This window comes from Salvelinus sp. IW2-2015, unplaced genomic scaffold (assembly GCF_002910315.2).
Source record: "Salvelinus sp. IW2-2015 unplaced genomic scaffold, ASM291031v2 Un_scaffold16513, whole genome shotgun sequence".
In the NCBI taxonomy this organism is placed as follows: Eukaryota; Metazoa; Chordata; class Actinopteri; order Salmoniformes; family Salmonidae; genus Salvelinus; species Salvelinus sp. IW2-2015.
Window position 1 is genome coordinate 82 of NW_019957622.1, and position 7,042 is coordinate 7,123.

The 7,042-nt window shown below is 40.7% G+C and overlaps 1 long non-coding RNA gene across 2 annotated transcripts in view; it reads right to left on the bottom strand.

Moving 5' to 3' along the window:
• Positions 1–6,105: 6,105 nt before the first annotated feature.
• The window catches only part of LOC112080808 (uncharacterized), a 61,656-nt gene continuing 60,719 nt past the window's right edge, over positions 6,106–7,042 (bottom strand). For both annotated transcript variants that reach the window (XR_002896231.2, XR_002896230.2), the window contains 2 exons: positions 6,487–6,633; positions 6,106–6,194 (listed from right to left, as the gene is read on the bottom strand). This is a non-coding gene — a long non-coding RNA (uncharacterized lncRNA). The remainder of the gene's footprint in view (positions 6,195–6,486; positions 6,634–7,042) is intronic.

Below are 7,042 nucleotides of genomic sequence, written 5' to 3' on the forward strand. Positions count from 1 at the left end.
GCCAACTCTTAATCACAACAGGACAGCCACTCTTACACAAGACAGCCACTCTACACAAGAAGCCATCTTAACAAGAAGCCACTCTTACACAAAGACCCACTCTCACAAAAGACACTCCACTCTTACACAAAGACATCCACTCTTTACACAAAGACATACCACCGCTCTTATTACACACACACACATATATGCACAAACACACACTCACAACGATATACCCAAAATCCGCACATCACTACAACCACATCTAACCCCTATCTAGAAACAGAATGAAATAAAAGACTGACATCCACATCTTTAACACACAAAAATCTGCCACAAGACTCTGACTGCACAGCAGTATTCAACAACAATTTAAATATCCCCAATGACAAACTTCATAATCTTCTCGAACCATAAACTCCCGCTGTCTTACTCTAATTCCACCTTAGATTCTGAAACAAAAAAAAAAAAAAAAAACAAAATGATCACCCCACGCCTTCTCATCTCTCCTTATACAACAAGATACAACATGAATGAAAACTAATAAACAGATACAGATTCCTATTTACATCATCGCACTCTTCTTCTCTTTGTGCTCATCAAATACATATTCGCCAAATCCATTTAAAGTTTAAAGTGCAACTTTCTGAACACACCCACTTCCCATCCCTATACATCTCAATTAGACATCCACATTTTAATTTCTTGACACACACATATATCTAAACTGCCCACCACCACAGCCTCAAGTTCCCGTAAGAATCGATAAACGTGGCTTATGACACATGATAGTTACATCCTACCTCAGAGCAACAAGAGAACTACCCAAATTGAACAGATCCATTGAACGGCTGGTGTACGTGGCTTATCACGGCGAAAATGACTGACTGACACCCACCGACACCTCTAGCTACAGTCAAAGACAATGCTCTGTTTATGCCACTCCCTGTCCCGATTGAAGACAAGATCCTATCCATAACCCATCTTAACCAAATCACAGACACAGCAGACAAATATCACTTACTCTACACATGAAAAACTAACCCTCTAGTATGTCTCAGCTCAACCCCATACCACAAACACAAACAAAGAACCAACAACAAATCCACTCAGCCACAGCCCCAAACAAAGACACATCCAACCCTATCTACGAGCCACCACCAACGCCCATTCCATTCTTTCACAAACCTATCCATCTTACTACAAAACACCTCACCAACCTCCTTCATAGATAACCACCATTAGAAGGAACAAATGTGCACAAGCATACATTAACAAGTCTTCAAAAAGAGATATACCAAATCCTTACAATCCAAATCTTTATCACCAAGGTGAAATGTGCTTGACCCCAGCACTCCACACCCCACACCCGGCTTAACTGAGCAGAAGCTTAGATGTGATCTCCCCAACAAACCAATGATGATCACAACTCCCCCTTCTCTAGGATGTGATCCATGGGAAAGGAAACAAAATACCTATACTCTCGTCGTGTTTTATGCATCTCCACTCCTTCCAACTTCCCCAACAGAATACCATCATGACACTTAGCCAATTGTACTTCAAATCAGTCGTTTACGAGAGCACAAATTAAGATAGACAAAGCTTCACACTTTCATTTGTTATTACCATCCCATCAAAGATCAACATCCTGTAAACCCTCAATCTCACCTGATAGCTCTTTCCTTACATAGACCCAATACCCTTTATAAAGAGAGATATTTTAGGCATCTTCTCTGGCCCAGTTTTTTCGTCACGGTCTTTTACTACCCACAGTGGGATAAACATCCACTCTTACAGCAAAGACACAACTGCACCACAAAAACACGACTTACAGACATCTCTTACACAAAGACAGATGCTGTTGTCAATAAAACACCAAGAACATGACGAGGAACAATTTCTGTCATTTAGCATTATGTTCTTCGTAGGGGTTCCCTCTATCTCTACCAATCATGCTATGAGCTGTTCCTACCCACCGCCCGACGCAGCGGCCAAACAGGGTGGGGGATTACCACGTCAATCAGGGAGCCCACCAGGGAAAGGAAAAGGTAAGAAGGGTCACGTTATTGAAGGAATCTCATCTGACTCAAATGTCTCTGCCCCTAACTCTATCTCTCTTTGAAAATTACTAAAAAAGAAATCCACCGATATTCTACCCTAGATAAGCTCAATGTCTTTCCCTTTTAATTTTTTGATACCTTGTTTTTTTTTTGCACTAGATACATTTACAGTTTCTGCGTTGGAAGTGCAAATATCTTCGAACGTAATGCGTCGTAACTAATTTCCTATAGAGTGCAACCTCCAGCATTTGCGTTTCTACATCTTGTTTAACACTAGGCTGTACGCACCTAAAGTGACAGTTTTAACAGTGCCACACTAGCTAATGTGCGCCAATATCCTTATTATCATAATATGTCTACTCCACCAGAGTGTAGACATAACCATCTCAAATATAAAACATATAGGTAGAAGAATGACACTCCTAATACACCTTTTTAACATGTGAAATCAGTACTGATTCTTTCTCTATTCAGCACGAGACCAGCCAATGTGTTGTGAGTTCTTGCCATAGTGTACACTATCTATTGCCATGAGACTTTTTGGATGACCTTAGGAACGCTGTTTATCTCCTTCAGATAAGGTGACTGAAAAATGTGGTGTGTTCATGTTATTACGGAGAATCAGACAACATTTACTGCATATCCTCGTCTGAACCGTGTGTCTGGCTTCTGCTTATTTCGTGAGTAGCAACATGTCTCAAAATTCACAACACCCAACCCATGCCGCGATTGGTTTAAGACAAAAAAAGCTCTTACCTGTCACTTTCTTTTAAGAAAATGTCTAGGGAAGATGACACTTTTATTGCTCTTTGTTGAGCTTACAAATACACTCTCACTATTATCTGTCATACTACAAACTATGATCTATCAGATGTCATGTGTCGTCTAATAGATTGGCGATCTATACTATGCAAATGATATGAACATAAATATTGCAACACAAATGGCTACATTGTCACACTCTCAAAAGAAGACACACTAATCTACTTTATGACCAACAGCCGTAGAACCAGACAGTTCAAAGTAAAATGGACATCGAATCATATACTTATGGCGCCCACCATAAGTTTATTTGGGCTCGAGATAAGGTCCTACTGCAGCTACACGATTGGTTAAGTTGCCACACTCTGGCTACATCCCGTTAGAGGAATTTAAATCCTATCTCCTAGATGCGTCGCCACACAACAAAATTCTCTTGACATAAGCTCATTCTTTGTTTCGGTAGTTTTTGCATTACTTGAAAAGATGGCTGAATATTGCTTGGAGGTCGACCAGCAACTGCTAACATTAAGGGACTAATGTTGATTATGTCCTAACAAGATAGAGAAATACTCTAGACACAAAGATTGCAAGGAGAGAGGTCATATTCTCGTGAACCTTCTCCGCCAGTGCTATATATGCTTTCTGCGACTCGCTGCAATGCGCAGCAGTCCCAGGAAGCTGCCCTTCAGCAGTCTCGCAGCTTAAGGAACATTGCTCACAGAGAAAGAACATCATTTACTTCCACATCACCACAGTACCAGAAGCATGTCATTTAGCCACTTCATTACTGAATTAATCGTCTACGCTAATACTCAAGTGAGGTCTGCTGAAGACTTCCACATAATGTAGTACTGAATCGTTCTGCGGGCATTAAATGGCCAGCCACCTTATCTACTTTAGCTCACTTTACACTCATAGATAAAGAGGATCCGGCTGTCTCCATAGGAGGAACATTTGAAAAACCCTCTTTGGTTCTAGATAAAAAAACTTTTGGTTCCAGGTAGAACCCTTGCTTGTGTATTACTTTGCGTTATTTCCATGGAAATATTCCATGGAAATAACCAAAAAGTTCTCCTATGGAGGAGCAGCCGAAGAACCCTTTCGGAACCCTTTTTTCACCAATGAAAACCATGCTCACAGATGTCTCGATTTATTGTGTGTCTTGCAGATGACCATGTCTTAATTTAAAATTATGCTTAAGCTCTCATTATTTTAAAAAAATAACTTTGTTAATGAACTATCAAAGGTTTGAAAGGAGATGTTGGGTGGAGAAGCTATGCTGAATAATGAAATAAGAAAGAGTCTTATTGAGGGGCAACTCACCCCTGCGGGCAGAAGAATATTGCCGCGTAACAAACCTATTCAAAATAGAGCAACCCAATAGTAGTATCAGAAGATTGTGAGTTAAGGCAGCAATGTTAAGCACCTCCACTCTTTCACATTCTATGTCAGAAGGACTCATTAATTATTACGTGCGCGAGATACCGGTCCTATTCCACTTAGGATAAACTATAGAGCAGCCATGACACACATTTCAAAGCTTTGCAAGAACAACTCAGCTAGAACATCTTAGGAAAACACCTAACACTCTAGCTGCGTCATGAAAACTAGCGAAGACAAGCGGCACATCTGAAAACTAACAGAGGCCTATGACAAACTACCCACAGAAAGGCATTTTGAAAATCTACAGCAGGCATTGAAAACTTACACAGGCGACTATCTCTGATATAAACCTAAACAGAGCATTCTGCATAAACTTACCAAACAGACATTATTTCCATGTAGTCCCTCTCGTTACTGATCCTCTACCAGCATGGGCTCTCTAAACCCTATTTCTGAGACACCCCCTGTTAGGGTTCTTTGTTACCCAATACGTCCTTAAGCTAAATTGCGCATACAATCCTGCGTATCAAATTCTAATTACTGCTGTGCGTGATAAAGTGAATTCAGGTTAGTCTTCACAAACTTGGGCTGTATTCTCGAAAACCTCTACAAGAGAGTATCTCTCCAAAGGAGAACAAGGTTGTCTGGAGAGCTCTGCGTCTACTTAAAAATCTACAGCTGTGCGTCTTACAAATACTTATTCGTTAATCTGCATGAGAGATAGCATGTCAAGACTAACCTATCTTATTGTAACCATTAACCTCATAGTTATGGTGCACCTTTAGCCCTGAAGCTGCCTAACCTCAATGCCTTAGTACCCTAAACCCAAAAAACATTACATCTGCCTTACCCTAAACCCTAATTCTATAACCCTTAAACCACTAAGCAAGCAATTTGCCTTATCAACAAAGAAGTTTTGAGTGAGAAGTAGATATAAAATATCTCGGACACTATCTCACATTCTAAGTTACTCGACCCAGTATTAAAGCAAATAATGAACCAAAATACATTAAAACATACAACAGCATAAGGAATCTACTACGGAATGAAAACTCAATTAAGCATTTGTTTTGCTAATGTCTTGAGACTAGCTCAAGCTAGCAGCCCAGATTTATTATTGATGATTGCAATTTTGAAACCCGTATCGACACAGGCAAGCAGATTTATTGCTTAGCATGGTCCAATAGATCCTTGGATCCAGCTCAGAACTGCAGGTGCGCTGTACTCAATCTTAAATTATTTTAGGGCAATTAACTCTAAATACAGTTCTGACATTTCACGACAAACCTGGAGACCGCAGTCATTTGAGAACAGAACCCAAAGGATAAATTCTTGTGCACTGGACTGCCCTTCATGCGGACCCATCTATAATATATATTTGTTTATGTGCAACTATGCTCAAGACAGACAGACCACACAGACAGACCATACAGACAGACCATACAGACAGACCATACAGACAGACCATACAGACAGACCATACAGACAGACTGAGCCACCATGTACGTACGCATTCATCTGGAAATGAGGATCTAATGTGATTTATGTGTGAATGCGTAGGCTTGTACAGGAATGTTAATAACAACAGGATGACTGATGAAATGTTAATGAGTCTTAGAATAGAGAAAATGAACACAATATAACTGGAACTTTATAGGACTAGCTTACATTTCTATCATTTTCTATCACCTAGTAACGCATTTGTTTGCACAGAAAAATGACATTTGGATGAATATTTAAGACCGGAAAAGCCCAGAGTGGATCCAAGTTCATTATATGTTCACTGATGCATTGTTAGACCTCACAGCCTATATAACACGTAGGTCAGGTAGTAGATCATGTCCTGTGGAACGTATAACAGTACATGTACTGTATATGCATGAACACTGTGCTTTAACCCACTTTCCCTGCTGTACTCACGTCCCCAGACAGGGTAGCGCTGCTGATGCCCACTCTAACAGCCACCTCCTGTCTCAGCTGGCCTATGGTCTCCTCAATGCTCCTGACCTGCCATCAAGACAACCACACAGCACATAATTCACTGTACCACACCAATGGGTTACAAGTACAACTGTGTCATACACTGTAGATTAGACCAATGTAGGTTTCATTATGCTGATGAAGCAATTGCATACTCTGTCAATAGTGTTTAAAATGCAATTAAAAGTGGTTAAATGAGGTTAACATTTTGATTTACTAGTTCTATTTGATCTTGACCAGAAGTGGACAAGTGTTTCCCAACAGAATAGGCCAGTCCTGAACTAGACCTGTCTGGGTGGTAATAGTTCCCCAGCCCTACCTGGTCAGTGAGCTGCTCCACCCTGCTCTCCAGCTGGTGGAGCTCCTGCAGCTGTGTCAGCTTGTCCTGGTCCTTCCTGGTCATCTCCTGGTGCAGCTCTGTGATGGTGTCCTACAGCTCCTGGACCTGGGCTTCACGCTCCTCCACCTGATACAAGATAAACACAGGCCTGATTTGATATTGGTTTACCTCCTTCCTTTCCTCCTTCTTTCCTTCCATCCATCCAGCTTTCCTTGAGGTAATCACCAATTTCACACAGTAGGTTAGGTGAAAACAAGGATTCCACTACTATTTTTGCCAATCAAGTCATGTCAGAACATGTCAGATAAGTGATTATTTCAAGGAGGGAAGGAAAGAAACGGATGCATTTACATATTATTGGAAGTCTGCTGCACTAAACTAAAACACAAAGCCTATTGAAAGTCCCCAGAAGCAACTGAACATCAAAGTCGTCTATCACAGTAAAACACCGAAAGAAACGGATGCCATTTACATATTATTGGAAGTCTGCTGCACTAAACTAAAACACAAAGCCTATTGAAAGTCCCAGAAGCAA